This window comes from Carassius auratus, unplaced genomic scaffold (assembly GCF_003368295.1).
Source record: "Carassius auratus strain Wakin unplaced genomic scaffold, ASM336829v1 scaf_tig00214501, whole genome shotgun sequence".
NCBI lineage: Eukaryota > Metazoa > Chordata > Actinopteri > Cypriniformes > Cyprinidae > Carassius > Carassius auratus.
Window position 1 is genome coordinate 48,894 of NW_020527681.1, and position 17,072 is coordinate 65,965.

Genomic DNA, 17,072 nt, shown 5'->3' on the forward strand with positions numbered 1-17,072 from the left:
GGATTTTTTTTTTCTTGCATGATTGTATTTATTTTGTTCAACTTGTGGTTTGCAGTTCATCTCTTATCTTAACACCTTCATGTAATTTTCCTCTCCTCTCAGCAAAAAAAAAAAAAAAAGTTCCTAGAACTCTAATCTGAATATCAGTTTAGAGGTGAGTCTATAAATCATAAAGTCTGTTGACAGGGATGAAATAACAAGGAAAGTTTACATCAGATCATGATTCATCCTTAAGCACAGGAGCCAATCACCATCATCTGAAATGTTTCAAGTAGGTTACATACAGAGTTCTGGCACGAAACTCTGATGGTGCAGTCTGATTTTTTTTTTTTTTTGATGGTGCAGTCCGATAGGTCTAAGTCAGTCTGACGTAATGACATCATCACATGTCACAGCTGATTGGTTCTCTCCTGTATGGGTAGCCAATGAGAACAAACATTCAAATATATGACTAGAGGTTGCCGTAGCAGTGCAGCTTGCTTCAGAAACCCTCCACCTTCCCCAGCTCCACCTGTATAGATCCACTACGAGGTATCACATTGTATGTTATATTTGCAGCACCAATATTCTTACGTGCTCACAGGAGCATGTTGTGGTTGTATTGGCAGAAGCATGTCTCGGTACTAGCAGTGTAGCAGATCTATTCCTCAAAGACCAGATAGATTAACATTATCATGTGCATTTCCATGCCAATCCCCCCGACAATTGTCATGATAGAAATAAAGCTATATAATGAATAGTTAATGCCTTTTTGTTTATAGCCACTTTTTTCTTTTACACTATCTAGACATGTTCTGACACTTGGGTTTTGATTGACCACTATTTTCTATTTTCTATGATTTATACAAGGGAACTTGAATGATGCTTCATGGTAATTGTAGAACAACTGTTTTATATATTCATATATTTTCTCAGTTGACTCATTTTTCTCACTCATGGGAACTCGAGCTCTAGGTCACCATCCTCAGTGCAGACTTTTATTTCCCCTGACTCTGAGAAACTAGTTCATGTTTTCTCTCTTCTAGCTTTTCTGCCATCACATGTCTCAGTCCTTTGCAACTTCCTCAACATGTGAGTTTGTTTCTCTTCAAGTCCAAAGCCAGTCATTGTTACAGTATCTATTGGCAGTTAATAGCAAGAGTTCATCAGAACATCTTACTTTATTTTAATGTATACATATCTGTGATGAAATATACTTTTTTAACATAATGCTTTTTTGTAATAGTATAATAGTATTTCTGTGGTTCACTAATGTTCTGCCTAGACTAGCTAAAGATGCTTCAGTTGTGTTTTTGATTAATGGAACATAAAGCACTTATTTCTTTCCATAAAATAAACATACAGAATGCTTCTTAGAATTCTAACATTATTTTTGTCCTGAGTTTTTTTTAATGTGAGCCTTGACTATGTTACTAATTCCATAAAAAAAAAAAAAAAAAATCTTGATTCCTGTTTCATAATGTCACATTACTACATGTGACAGGCTCACTTTTAACTACAAGTCACTTCCTGTAAACATCCTGAAAATGTCTGGCCTTTGCCCTTTTTTTGGGATTTCCTACTGTACAAATGGCAGCTTAGAGCAATGCATCGACCTTGATTGCAGAAGAGCGGAAACTGACGTTCTGATGTTTTGTTTTTCCTTTCAGCAACAAGCAGCTGCAAGGAGCTATAATGGTCACAGTGGAAGACATCTGCACTAAATTATCTTTATAGGGCTGCACAAACAAAGGGTGTGTCATGATTGTTATTTCCCTGCAACTACACAAAACATCTGCTTTATATAAAGTGAAACTACAGTATAAAAACAATGAAGTACAATAGTCCTTTTTCTGAAGGCAGTGAATGAAGCATAATTCGCTGAAGACCATTAGGGGCTTTTATTCAGGACTTGTGTCCATCAGCGTGGTTTTAATTACTTTTCTAAATACGAAATTATTTTTCTAAATACTGTCTAATTTGTTTAATATAAACTTTAACATTACATGGATGCACAATAAGAAATTTGTTTTATTAGACATCAAATTGAAACAGAAGAAAGACTAATGCAAATCTTTTTAGGTAACCAATAAGGAAATTGAATACCCAATAACAGTCAAGATTTCATATGCAGCCTAGACTTATGCAAAGTAATATTTAGTATAGGCCTATAATATTAAGTAGGCTGTATGATATAAAATTGTATTTAATTCAGTAACTCCTACACATGATTTCTGGGTCTGCATGATATTCTGAACGAAGCACTCGTATGAGTCGATTCTCTTCTGTAAATATAAATCACAATGCACTGATGTTGTCCGACTCCTGAAAGAAAGAAAGAATGATTATCAGTCGTCTTCAGATGAAGTGTTTAAAGTTATATTTTCAGCCTTCTCTTGCCCCAGCCCTAGTCAATGTCACATTAACTGAGATGGCCAATCAAATCAAAGTAGGCGGGGTTTACCATTCACAGAAGCAGATTGCAATTTCCAGCGCGAAGCATCAGTTTAATGTTGAAATGAAACCGCAACGTAAGTTATGGTAGTTGCAACCAGGGGCGTTGCACAAGATCTTGGGCCCTATGCATAGGCAGTCCTGATGGGCCCCCATGGCCCCGTCCATGAAAATATCCAGGTAAAATAAAATATATTCCAGACTTTTCAAGGGCTCTCTCTTCCTTTGGGGCCCTGGTAATCAGTACTGGTTTTACCCCAGTCAGACGCCCCTGGTTGCAACTCATTTAATATTAGTCAAATGTTTTTTTTTTTATGTTAGAAATATGGCCATTTTGATAGAGAGGGGTGATTTGTGAATGAGCTGATTCTGTGCCTCTCTACAAAAAATGAAGTTGTGATTTTAGTTACTTCAAAACAGCGATTTTACCTCATCGTTTTTGAGTAATACAATGTTGCGATCCAGTACCAAAGCTATTTTATTATTAGCAAAAGTCACGGTAGACAACATGTTTCTTTGTGTGCATGCGTCAAGTGGTGAATTAATAACTTTTATATGATGTTCAAAATCAGTCTGATATTGAATGATTTTTAACTGGATTCTCTTCTGCTCTTCAAGTCTGTATTTATTTGTAAAAATTAAAATACAGAAAACAATGTCATTGGTTTTCTATGTGACCATAGGCTATTTTAAAATATATATTTTTTCTGTGATACAGCGCTGAATTTTCAGCATCATTAATCCAGGGGGAAGTTCAAACTCAGACCGGTACACAACGTTTTCTATAGTTTCCGGTTTGAACGACATGTTTCCTGGAAATAGTGTGCAACAGGGTTTGAGATAGGTTTTCTCTCGTTTGATGGGTGTGTCAGAAATGTCAGCCTAATCAGCAGCAACATGTACTGTATATAAACCACACAGTAAAGAGACAGCTCACACAATTATTATAGGGACTGCTGCACAGACATTTAGAAATTGATTTTAAAAAGCAAAGTATTTAAAATTAAAATAAAGCTATGTAAACATCATAGTGTCAAAAGTATCAACTCAAGCTTTTTACTCAAGTAAAAGTGTAAAAGTACTTGTTTCAAAACTACTTAAAGTATTAATATGATCTTACATTAAAAGTAATGTATGAAAAAAAAAAGCCATTAAGAACAAAATCTTAGGCCGCTCCACAAGGGGCAAATTGTGCACTATTTAACCAGTTAAAGTCTGCACCCTGAAGCGGGCGTCCTGAACACCCCTTGACTTGAACGTGTCAGTGTTTACTAATAGATTAAATGAAACAGGACAAATTTAATCTTGACAAACTATATAGCATTATAAAGATCACTGTTTTTAAATGGAAAGCTTATAAAAATTTATTTGCTACATTTGTGTAAGCAGCCCACATCAAAATATGAAGAATAAAAACACAGTACATGCCAGAGTCATAAATACAATAATAAGTAATAACGAGTCATAAATACATCCACAGCTGTAAATCCTGGTTTAGTTGGAATGGTAAGGGTCCACTGAACAACATTCATGGAGCACGTTTAGTCACAATAACGTTGTAATATGGATCATAATTCCTTTGTTTACGTTTCAGTTATTCAGGGACATTATTGTTTGTGTCTGTTAAGGAATAACTGAAACTGCGTCTTGGTAGTAAAAATAAGGGCATGGTTTCGTAGCGTACAGTGTCACAAACAGAATGAGACGATCCACAAAAAAAAAAAAAAAAAGTGAAAGAAAAGCTGAAGATTTTTATTTGAATTCTGGCGCTCTCTCGTGACGTGTGCTCTGGCGCACCTGTCAGCTGATAGAGGCGTAACTTAGTGATCGTCTTTTTCTTTGTTTTATTTTTCAACATTTTTCATGTATGTGTTATTGTGTTTTATGTTGAATGTCCCGCCATAATGGGGGGTGCTGGCTGACAGGTTAAGTTGAGAAATAATAACTTTTAAGAAATGTATTTTTTGATAAACGAACCCAACACATGCTATGTCCTTCCTTACTGAAGTGTGATGTGATTTGTGCCATGTGTGCAGGTGCGATGGATCGCGTACAGACCAATAGGGTGTCGGAATGGAATATGTTTATACTTCTCATCCAATCACAATCAAATTCACCTCATCTGGACGGCGCGATTTATCTGGGTAGTTTTTTTTTTCAGTAACGAAGCTATTTTCAAAATGTAAGGAGTAGAAAGTACAGATAATTGTGTGAAAATGTAAGCAGAAGAAGTAAGAGTCGACTAAAAAATAATTACTCCAGAAAGTATAGAGACCCCAAATTTCTACTTAAGGTAACAAAATATTTGTACTTCGTTACTTGAAACCTCTGGTAAACACTTGCATTTTTAGTGTCCCATCAGGTAATGAAAAGTTAGACACACACTTGTGGTCTTCATCCTCACTTGAACACTTGGGTCAAATAGAGGAAATACGTCATAGAAGTAGTTAAGTGCAAAGACCACAAGTGTGGATATTTGGACAAGGCTTAAGTGCATTCTTTGTCTAAGGCCACATCATGAATAAACAAATAAGTATAAACCATGAGGAAACAAATGTTTTTTCTCTGAGCTCCTGTGGTTTCTGCAGATGCATTATCTACATACAGATATATAATTGTAGTGTAAACACCAGTGTTGGGTGTTTTATACTTTTATACATTTTATACTTTTAGGTCAACTTTGACCTGCTTAACTCATTTAAATGAGTAGAACTTTGAGTGAGAACAAATTCATCTGCTGTAAGTGCAGAATCAGACAATTTAGAATGTTTACACTGCAGCATGATGAATGTTACAGTCTGTATCTGTTTATAATGTGCTAAAAACGAAGAATTTAGCTTATGAAATATCAGAATGGTGTTTATGAACTGTGTAGTAATACAGACAAAGCATAATGTGCACGAAAGACCCAAAATGTTGGTTTTTGTTAGGAGTGGACAAAATTTGCATTAGTGACTGCTAATGTCATGTCGGCTGCATGTACATGTCAGTGAGTATGAAATATGGTACTTATAGCTTTGAAATGATTAATACAACTTAAAATATCTCAAATTGTGTTCTGAAGATGAACAAAGCTTTTATGGGTTTGGAACTGTGATTAATGTGAAAGTGATTAATGACAAAAATTTTCATTTAGCAGTGGTGTATTCCTTAAAGTTACTTTTCAGTCTGAGTAATTAGAAAAGTAATTTAAATACATTTCTAAAATGTAAATTTTGTCCCAGAAAGCATTTATTGAAATAATTGCCGTTTGATCTTGTGTGTTTGCAGATCTTGCGGTGAAGGCATGTCTTTCCCACAGATAAAGCCATAACCAGTAATATCACTACACCAGTTAGTTTCAATGGGTTAAGTTGTGACAGCTGAATGACATTTATCAGAATCAGAATCAGAATCAGAAAGAGCTTTATTGCCAAGTATGTTTGCGCATACAAGGAATTTGTTTTAGTGACATTAGCTTCCAGTACACAGAGACACCAACACACAGACAAAAAAAAAAGAAAAGAAAAAAATGTAGCCAAATAAATAAGTGTATAAACAATTGTGCTATAAATGATAATGGGATAGGATTGAAAAAGATGCAGGGATGTACTAGGATGGAGGAGTAACAAATAAATATAAGGATGTTGCAATTTTGTTTGCATAAGCATAAGTGGGGAACATTTAACTGTTCATGAGGTAGATTGCCTGGGGGAAGAAACTGTTTTTGTGCCTTGCTGTTCTGGTATTTGCGGCTCTGAGACGCCGGCCAGATGGCAAAAGTTCAAAGATGGGGTGACTTGGATGTGTGGGATCCAGAGTGATTTTATGAGCCCTTTTCCTCACTCTGGATGTATACAGTTCTTGAAGGGTGGGCAGGGGAGCACCAATAATCCTTTCAGCAGTCCGAACAGTTCTCTGTAGTCTTCTGATGTCTGATTTTGTTGCTGAGCCAAACCAGACAGTTATTGAGGTACACAGTACAGACTCAATGACGGCTGAGTAGAACTGTTTCAGCAGCTCCTGTGGCAGGTTAAACTTCCTCAGCTGGTGAAGGAAATACAACCTTTGTTGGGCCTTTTTTACAATGGAGTCAATGTGATTGTCCCACTTCAGGTCCTGAGAGATAGTGGTTCCCAGGAATCTGAATGACTCCACTGCAGTCACAGGGCTGTTCATGATGGTGAGTGGGGAAAGTGCAGGTGGGTTTCTCCACGATCCACGATCATCTCCACTGTTTTGAGCGTGTTCAGCTCCAGGTTGTTAAGACTGCACCAGACAGCCAGCTGCTCAACCTCTTGTCTGTAAGCAGACTCATCACCGTCCTGGATGAGGCCGATGACTGTAGTGTCATCTGCAAACTTCAGGAGCTTGACACAGGGGTCTTTAGAGGTGCAGTCGTTGGTGTAAAGGGAGAAGAGCAGAGGGGAGAGAACACATCCCTGAGGGGCGCCAGTGTTGGTGGAGCAGCTGTTTGATGTGAATTTCCCCAGTCTCACTAACTGTTGCCTGTCTGTCAGAAAGCTGGTGATCCACCGACAGATAGAGCTAGGAACAGAGAGCTGGGTCAGTTTGGTCTGGAGGGTTGTTGGGATGATGGTGTTGAAAGCCGAACTAAAGTCCACAAACAGGATCCTCACATAAGTCCCTGTTTTGTCCAGATGTTGCAGGATGAAGTGCAATCCTATGTTGATTGCATCATCCACGGCCCTGTTTGCTCGGTAAGCAAACTGCAGGGGGTCCAGTAAGGGTCCAGTGATGTCCTTCAGATAACCCAGAACCAGTTTTTCAAACGACTTCATGACGACAGATGTTAGAGCCACAGGCCTGTAGTCGTTAAGTCCTGTTATCTTGGGTTTCTTTGGGATGGGGATGATGGTGGAGCGTTTGAAGCAGGAAGGTACTTCACACAACTCCAGGGATCTGTTGAAGATCTGTGAAAAGATGGGGGCCAGCTGGTCAGCACAGATTTTCAGACAAAGAGAAAACAGTAATACTCCATTAATGTCTCCAAACATCAAATTACTGTATAAATATCAATTTTCCACTATTGATTTCTGCTATTCATTTTTCAGAACTATTAACTTCAAATATCCAACAGTATGTGATCGATTCTTCTCAGTACTTCTGTAACATTAGTGTTTAAAGTCACATGATCTCCCTCCATCTCTGACACAGTCCTTATTTCCTTATATCCATTTTAACATCAAACACACATGCAAAACATATTCAACATGTTGACATGAGCATGAGTTATTATAATTTTTTTTACCTACCCTTTAAAAATATTGATAATGTCACAATAGATAGATTGCATTTCGGAACTAAACTAGCTGAAACCACTCGAGAGCAAAAACCAATGACAGAAGAAGAAATATTTGCGAACAATACAAACATACAGAAGCCACTTCTTGACGCTTGTTCTTGAGGAATATACATTGTTTTGTGAAAATTGCCCTGCTTCTCACAGTTTAGCTACAATCAACATCATGAAACATGAAATATCTTCACAGAATCTATATGCACATCAGATAATTATGTCTTTCATAAACACAAACAGGATGAAGACTGTGACCTCTTTGAACTGTATGGAAACAGTACTCGTTCTACTTTGTGGTTTGCATGTCTAATCTACATCTTCTTCCTGTCAATTTCCTTTAAGCATGAAAAAACTAGATTTTATATATCCATAATTGATCAACAGAATATTTTGTATCATATGCATATCAGAAATCACACCCACAGGTTATATTAATTTATGTTTTAACATGGTATGATAAACATTCTAACAAAACCTGTTGATTATATATCAGTTTCATAAAAGTTTAATAAAAGCATGACATTTCAATTCATGTCTATTCCCCCTCGTTCTCACTATCTAGAGATTTTCTGTCACTTTGGATTCTGGTTGGCCACTATTTCCTGTACATCAAAGAGACAGAAGTCTAATAATGTTGAACAGTAGCTCCGTTGAGGTTAATGTTCAAAGTCTTACTGCCACTGTCAGTTACACAATGCCCAACTCATCATGGCAACGGTTTGTTTGTTGTCTTGTGTCTCATCTCAGTTGACATCAAGGCCAGGTTCCTTTGAGTAACTGTTAAGTCAGCTTACTATTACCATAGCTCTTCCACAACATACACCACCTGTACCACATGTGACCACATTGCATCTCATCTTGACTCATTTCGAAAAGAGCAGGTAGTGTGTCACAGTAGCTGGGTTTCCATCAACCTGCTTTTATGTGCACTTTGAAGTATCGCATCAGAATCGAGAGATGGAAATGCTGAATTTTGAATAAAAATGTCTTAATTCACAAAAAGGTTCAACCGGTTTAAATCACCGTCATTCATGAATGAATGAATTATATTTATGCAATTTTCCACATAATACTCTGCGATGATCACATTACACAAATCTGAAATTGCACGTCAAAATGACCCCCAAAAGTGACCCCCAAAATGTTACATATCACGTTTTCAGGGGATGTTTACATATTGTCACGGGGTTGAAGGAACACATGACAAGGAGAGCTCAAAATAAATATCCCGGAGGGTGAATTTATTAACAAGAATGCCGTTAAGGTGGGAGTGGGTGTGCTGAGTGTTCTTGTGCTCTCCATGCGAGTCCGGCGGCGAACGAGCTTCAGGTGTGGCCGATCAGCTCGTGATGAGGCTCTGCAGGTGCAAGGTGTTCGTTTCCAGGGCAACGCTGATCTGTTCTCGGGACGCTCATCACACCGTTGGCGGTGCCAGCGTGGTGGTGAACCGTGAAGTGGAAATCCTGGAGCGCGAGGAACCACCGGGTCACCCGAGAGCTGGTTTCTTTGGCTCTGGACATCCATTGTAGGTCCGCATGGTTGGTGAACAGTGTGAACTTCCTTCCTAACAGGTAGTAGCGCAGCTCCATGATAGCCCACTTCATGGCGAGCTTTTCCCTTTCCACGGCTGCATAGTTCTTCTCGGCCGCCGTCAGCTTCCTGCTGATGAATAAAACACGATGTTCCTCACCTCCCTGGAGATGGGACAGGACAGCTCCCAATCCTGATTCCGAGGCATCTGTTTGCAATAGGAAGAGGCAGCTGAAATCCGAGGACCGGTTCGGAGGTCAGCGCATGTTTTATCCGGTGAAATGCCTCGTCTGCCTCGTCGCTCCATATCACTCGCTCGGGCTGCCCCTTCCTAGTTAGGTCTATCAGAGGGGCGGCTATGGAAGAGAAGTTGGGGATGAAACAGCGATAGTACAACCCCAGAACCCAGAAAGGCTCGTACCTGCGTCTTCATACTGGGCCGGGGAGCCACCTGCATCGCCTCGACCTTCCTTTCTTGAGGTTTGATCAGTCCCCGGCCCACCTGGAATCCCAGATACCTCGCTTCGATCAGGGCCAGGTGACATTTTCGGGGGTTGGCGGTTAGTCCAGCCCTCCAGAGTTCCCTTAGCACCCTCCGCAGATGCTCCAAATGGTCCTCCCACCGCTCTGAGTGGATGACTACGTCGTCTAGGTAAGCGGCGGTGTACTGCTGGTGAGGCCGCAATAGGACGTCCATCAGCCTCTGAAACGTCGCGGGAGCCCCGTGAAGGCCGAAGGGAAGGGCCCGGTATTGCCAGTGTCCACTGGGTGTGGAAAACGCTGACTTGGGCTTGGCTTCCTCCGTTAGTGGTACTTGCCAATATCCTTTGGTGAGGTCCAAGGTGGATATAAAATGGGCCCTTCCCAGAAGGTCGAGTAGTTCATCCACCCGGGGCATTGGATATCCGTCAAATTCCGATACTTCATTGAGCCAGCGGAAGTCATTACAAAACCGGAGGGTGCCATCGGGTTTTGGGACCAGGACGATTGGGCTGGACCACGGTCTGCAGGTAGGTTGAATTACCCCCAACTTCAGCATGTGTTGAATCTCTTCCTCAATAGTGCACCGGCGAGCCTCTGGGATCCGGTAGGGCCGTTGTCTAATGATGACTCCTGGTGGTGTCTTGATGCCATGTTTGGATGGCATTGGTCCGCCTGGGGAGGTCAGAGAACACATTGGAAAGCTGACCGACCAGGTGCTGCAACTTCGTTTTCTGTCCAGCAGACAGATCCGGGTTCATATCCACGGTCGCTGGTTCCACAGCGGCGAGGGCAGCGGCTTGGTCCCGAGTTACTATCCACTGCTTGAGCAGGTTAATATGATACAACTGTCCCATCTTTTCTATGACCGTGTAGGGCCCTTGCCAGGTGGCCAGAAACTTACAAGCTGCTGTGGGTACCAACACCATCACACGATCCTCCATCTGGAACTCCCTTGGCTGGGCCTGCCGGTCATAATGCCATTGTTGAGCCCGTTGTGCTTTGGTCATGTGGTCCCGGACTAATGGCATTATGCGATCGATCCTCTGCCGCATTTCGGTGACATGTTCGATGACGGAACGTTGGGAAGAGGGCTGCTGTTGCTCCCAAGCCTCCCTGGCGACATCCAGTAGCCCCCTTGGCTGTCGGCCGAACAGCAACTCAAATGGGGTGAAGCCGGTGGACGCTTGGGGGACTTCTCAGACTCCGAAAAGGACGTATTGCAGCATCAGATCCCAGTCGCACTTGTCTTCTGCTGCCACCCATCGCAGCATTTGCTTGAGGGTCTTATTAAAGCACTCTGTCAGTCCATCCGTCTGGTGGTGGTATACTGACATCCTTAGCTGCTTCACCTGGAGTAAGCGGCAGAGGTCAGCCATTAGCCGGGACATGAACGGGGTCCCCTGATCGGTCAGTATCTCCGCTGGGATGCCGACTCGGCTGAAGAACAGGAAAAGCTCATGCGCCATGTTCTTGGCCGTGGCTTTTCGAAGGGGCAAGGCTTCCGGATACCTGGTGGCATAGTCGACAATCACCAGGATGTGTTCATGTCCCCGGGCTGACTTCAGCAACGGCCCCACCAGATCCATCCCGATGCGCTCGAAGGGCATTCCTATGATCGGCAGCAGAATGAGCGGGGTGGGGGGAGGCGGTTTTGGTGAAGTCTTCTGGCATATGGGGCAGGCCTGACAGAACTGCTTGACTTTGGCGTCCAACCCTGGCCAATGGAACCGGTCACGAATTCGCTGCGCAGTGTTTGCTGCCCCTAGGTGGCCAGCCATGGGGTGTGTGTTGGCCAGCTGCAGAACCACCTCCGTTTTTGATCGGGGCACTACCAGTAACTGTTTCTTCTCCCCCCTCCACTGGGCAACCCAAAAGAGCAGGCTGTTCTCCACAATGAAGTGCGGGAGAGGATGTGGTTTTGGCCGGACATCCTTGCCCTCCAGCGTGCACACTTGGGCCCAGCAGTGTTTCAGCCTGTCATCCTCACACTGGCCTCGGCGGCGCGGCTTCTGCTGGGTGTGCCTTGACGGGCCCCTCTGGGGCTGGCAGGCTGGGTAGTGGTGGCCAACAAGACCTCAAAGCCCGACCAATCTCTCCCGAGCAGCACCGGTACTGGTAAGTCTCTTATTATTCTGACTTCGATTGGCCAGGACCAGAGATGGTGACGCGGCGGGCAGGGACCTGTCGCGTGTCTCCGTGTACACAGGTTATCGGGAATTGGGCTTTACTGTCACTCTGAGGTGGGAGGACGTGGGTTTGGACCAAGCTCACGGCACTTCCGGAATCCAACAGGGCCTCCGGGGCTCCTACCGGTTGGTGCTGATGTAATATACAGCCTGCTAGCCAGGTCCGCGCGGGAGTCGAAGTGGGATCCGTGGGCCCTCCGGTGCGCGTTGTCCCTGGACCACCCTCCGGGGAAACGGCTGCGCTCGCTCTTCCACTTCCCGGCTTCGGGCCGCCTCGGCCAGCTCAATCGCCTCCACCAGCTCTAGGGTCATCCTGGGGTTCCACATAGCAACCACCTGATGATGGACGTGGGGCAGGGCGTGCAGGAGGTGGTCAATCACCACGTGTTCCATCACTTGGGCGGCAGTTCTCCATCAACCAGTGTTGTGCCAATCTTGTTACTTCAGCGGCCTGGGCGCGAGCCGGCACCCGGGGTGGAAAGGTCCACTTGTGGAACTGTTGTGCCGCACACACCGGGGACAGCCCCACGCGGGCCAGGATTTCTCGCTTGACGTCGTCGTAGCGGTCTGCCAGGGCCGCAGGCATGCTGAATACGGTCCGCTGTGCTTATCCCGTGAGCAGGGGGGCAAGGGCTCGCGCCCAGTCATCGCGCTGCCATCCCTCCAGGGTCGCCGTGTTTTCGAACATTTGCAGGTATACTTCTACGTCATCGTGAACTGACATCTTGGGCAACAGCTGGGTGGCTTGAACCCGGGGCTCTACGACCGGTATGCGTTGTCAGCTGGCGAGGCAGAGGGCAGCAAGTTCCTGTTCCGTCACACCCTGGCCAGATGCTCCACAATTTGGTGCTGGTGGAGACGTACCTCCGCCAGGCGTTGCAGCAATTCATCCATCCGTGTGGAAGAGCGCTCGCCGATCTGGGGAACACAGGGGAAGAGAAAAAAAACAATAATTTGTCAACGGAGATCACTTGTCGGTGTACTTCCACTTGCTATTGACCACATTCTCCACCATCTGTCACGGGGTGGAGAGAACACACGACAAGGAGAGCTCAAAATAAATACCCCGGAGGGTGGATTTATTAACAAGAGTGCCGTTAAGGTGAGTAGTGGGCATGCTGAGTGTTTTTGTGCTCTCCGTGCGAGTCTCCCGGTGCTGGGTGCTCGTCTGTGCAGTTTCTTGTAGGCGCTGATCGGTCACACACTGGTGTCTGCAGAGAGAGGAGTAAACACAGGTTAGATCTCAGCCCCATTGGAGATATCAGTCTCCTCGTTGTGGCGTCGGTTACGGCTTATCTTGCCGGCAGCGAACGAGCTTCAGGTGTGGCCGATCAGCTCGTGATGAGGCTCTGCAGGTGCAAGGTGTTCGTTTCCAGGGCAACGCTGATCTGTCCTCGGGACGCTCGTCACAATATACTCCACAAGAAAAAATAATAACTGAATTTATTAAAATGACCCCATTCAAAAAAGTCTATATACCCTTCAGTCTTTTCACTGTGTGTGGGTACCTGGATGATCCACGACTGTTTTTATATTTTGTGATAGTTTTTTATGAGTCTCTTTGTTTATATGTTTGTGCGAGTGTTTATATGCTTGGTTCAAGTTTATATGTATATGCGAGTATATATAGGTTAATTTGCATGCAGCGAGTTTATATGTGCGTGTGGTGTTGTAGGTGTATATGCACGGATCGAGTTTATACGTTTAAGTGAGTGTCTATAGGTGTATGTATGCATCCACTTTGTATGTATGTGCAAGTTATTCACAAGTGTATATGCATTTCTTACTAACATAATATGCATTGCCATGGATTTCATATTAGTGTGCATGGGTATTTCATATACTGTATGTATTTTTGAAAGTCCAATAGTATACGTGAGTAATTTATGTGTGTATATGCACATGTTTATGTAAAAATTCCAGCGAGAGTGTACTTTGATTTTTTTTTTTTTTAAATAAACATATGTAACAGAATAACAGTATCACATCTGCATTCTCATTAGCCGGTATATCTGCGATCAGTGCAGTAAAACATTTATTAGGCCAGTATCCCTGAAGGTCCTCCTGAAAGATCATTCAAAGGAGAAGCCTTACAAGTGTTCATTGTGTGAAAGGAGTTTTACTCAGCTTTAAAATTACATCAGAAAAGGCCCAAAGGTGTGAAGAATCATGTGCTTTGATTGTGGAAAGACTTTTACTACAAAAGCTGAACTGAAACTGCAGCAGAGAGTTCACACTGGAGAAAAATCTTACTATTGTTCACACTGTGACAAGAGATTCAGTTGGTCATCATCTTTGAAACACATGAGAGGAGCCACACTGGAGAGAAGCCGTATCACTGCTCTTCATTTGGGTAGAGCTTTAATGGAATATAACTGACGATACTGACTGTTCTTTTGGCTGTTGTTTTAAATATTCCCTTTTCTAAATCGTCTGTTTTTAAATTAATCTTTAAAGTATCCAACATGTTTGCTGTGAAAACCATTGTGATTGATTCTATTGTTTGTTTTTTTCTGCATAGGGCCATGAGACATTCATACATGCTGACAGCTTTCAACACCCATCTGTTGTATGTGGAAATCACCCAAAATATACAGTCACAGTCAAGTGGGCCACAAGATTTATTGAAAGCATCTGACTTTTATAATAATCACTCCAACAAAGTAAGGCACATGACACTGACAGTATCAAAGACATCACGTGCACTGACTAGATTTTAAATTTGACTATAGCGCCCTCTGGTGACTGACTGATATAAACTCGATGTATTGTTTCTAACATTTCAGGTACAAGGAGTTTGAGCAAAGCGACGATTACAAAACCATTATTTTTTATTTTTGTATTTATTTTGTGCATTTGTATTTATTAAGTCTTTAGAAACTTGAATATTGAAAATATTGCTTTGGTGCTCCACAATTTTAACAGTTTTAAGATCATTGTAGTTACTGCACATACAGAAGACTAACAAATTAAGGATCTAACACTTTTGTTGTTATGAATATAGTTAGAGATTATATAAAAATGTAAACGGACAATAGTATGCTCCTGTGCCTATATATTTACTTACACTACAATGTCAGCTGCTCTAAAACGCATGTCATTCTTATGTTTTAATGTAATATTGATGGTTTATTTATCTCAGATTGTGAAACTACCGTGATCACCACTTTTGATATACAAGATTTGCATCTCTTAACAGCATTAATTCAATTATAGCATTTTATAAAACATGTTATATATATTTAAAAAAAAAAATCAGCTAATTGACAAGGTAAATTAAGTTTAATTCAATTACATTGTTATTTGTTGCTTACAGATATGTACATTTATTTCTGAGTTCATTTATTATTTTATTCTTACATTGTACTTGGATTATCTACTCAACAATTCACCAGTTAATGCTGGAATATTCCCATCAGTCTACTACAAGTGAAGAAGAAGAAGAAGTTTATGAAAGAACAGTGAGAACTCAAAGTTATACAGAACTTCGCAGAATGGAACAAAGTAGTGAAGAACGGAGAGGTTTGTGCTTATTCTTGATTCTACTTTAATGATGCTGTAGACTTCATTCAAGCCGTTTTCATTTAAATCAGTATACATCCCGGACAAGCAAGCAGTTTCGGGCCAGATATGGCCCACATCTGGCCCTCATGGATTTCACGCAGGCCAGATGTGGGCCGGATCTGGGCCAACACTATATTGCTGTCTGGGATTGCTTTGGAACAATGGATGGACAAAGCAGTACATGGACAGCTGGACACAACACTCTTAGAAAAAAGGGTTGATTGTGGGATTGAGCAGAACTGACTCAAATGATTCACGCTCCAAACTCCCAAACTGACTCAAATGATTCGCGATCCCGCTCCGAACTCCCGAACTGACTCAAATGATTCGCGATCACGCTACGAACTCCCGAACTGATTTAAATGATTCTCGATCCCTCTCTGAACTCCCAAACTGACTCAAATGATTCATGCTCCAAACTGCCAAACTGACTCAAATGATTCATGCTCTGAACTCCCGAACTGACTCAAATGATTCGCGATCCCGCTCCAAACTCCCGAACTTAATCAAATGATTCGCGATCACGATACGAACTCCCAAACTGACTCAAATGATTCGCGATCACGCTACGAACTCCCGAACTGACTTAAATGATTTGCAAACCCGCTTTGAACTCCCGAACTGACTCAAATGATTCGCGATCCCGCTCCGAACTCCCGAACTGACTCAAATGATTCGCGATCCCGCTCCGAATTCCCGACCTGACTCAAATGATACGCGATCACGCTACGAACTCCCGAACTAACTCAAATGATTCGCGATCATGCTACGAACTCCCGAACTGACTCAAATGATTCGCGATCCCGCTATGAACTACCGAACGGACTCAAATGATTCACAATGCGAAGTTTCCATCCAAATCAAATGACACCTCCAGCACTACTAAAAGAGCCAAAAAAATCTGTCACCTGCCCCCAGTGTGGAATAAGTTTTACATTAAAAAACAGCCTATGATCACGTGAACGTCCACACCAGAGAGAATCTGCACACGTGTGATCAATGCCGGAAACATTTAACAAGGAGCCCTTACACATGAGAATCCACACTGGAGCTTTATTATGATTTTTGTATTTTTTGTATTTTGATCCATTTACATTTCTTTTTATGGAGTGATTTTAGTGAGTGAGTGAATAAAATAAAAATAGTTTTTCCTACTAGAAATTAAGTTCTTTGCTGTATGTACACACATTCATAAGCTATTCTCAAGTAATTGTCGTGCTGTTAAGTGTTTTAAGTCGTCTAAAGTCACAGGTCAGAGACACCCTTCTTTAATCTATTCTGTTTTTAAGAACAGATGTTAGATCCATGTTTACTAAGAATGATGAAAAAGAAGAAATAAAATTTTTGTGATTAATTGTGTTAGATTGTGTTCTTGACACAAGTTTTCTTTAATTGATTGAAATCTTTGGTCTACAAGTCTTAACTGTACTTCCTCTACACAATGTATCACTATTTACTCTCATTCACAAGGAAAGTAGAGCGTTTTTTACGTGTAAATATTCCCTACTAAAAAACTACTAAAAAGATAGGTGTCATTTTGGATTTGTTTTGATGTAGGCTAGTATTGATGTGCTATT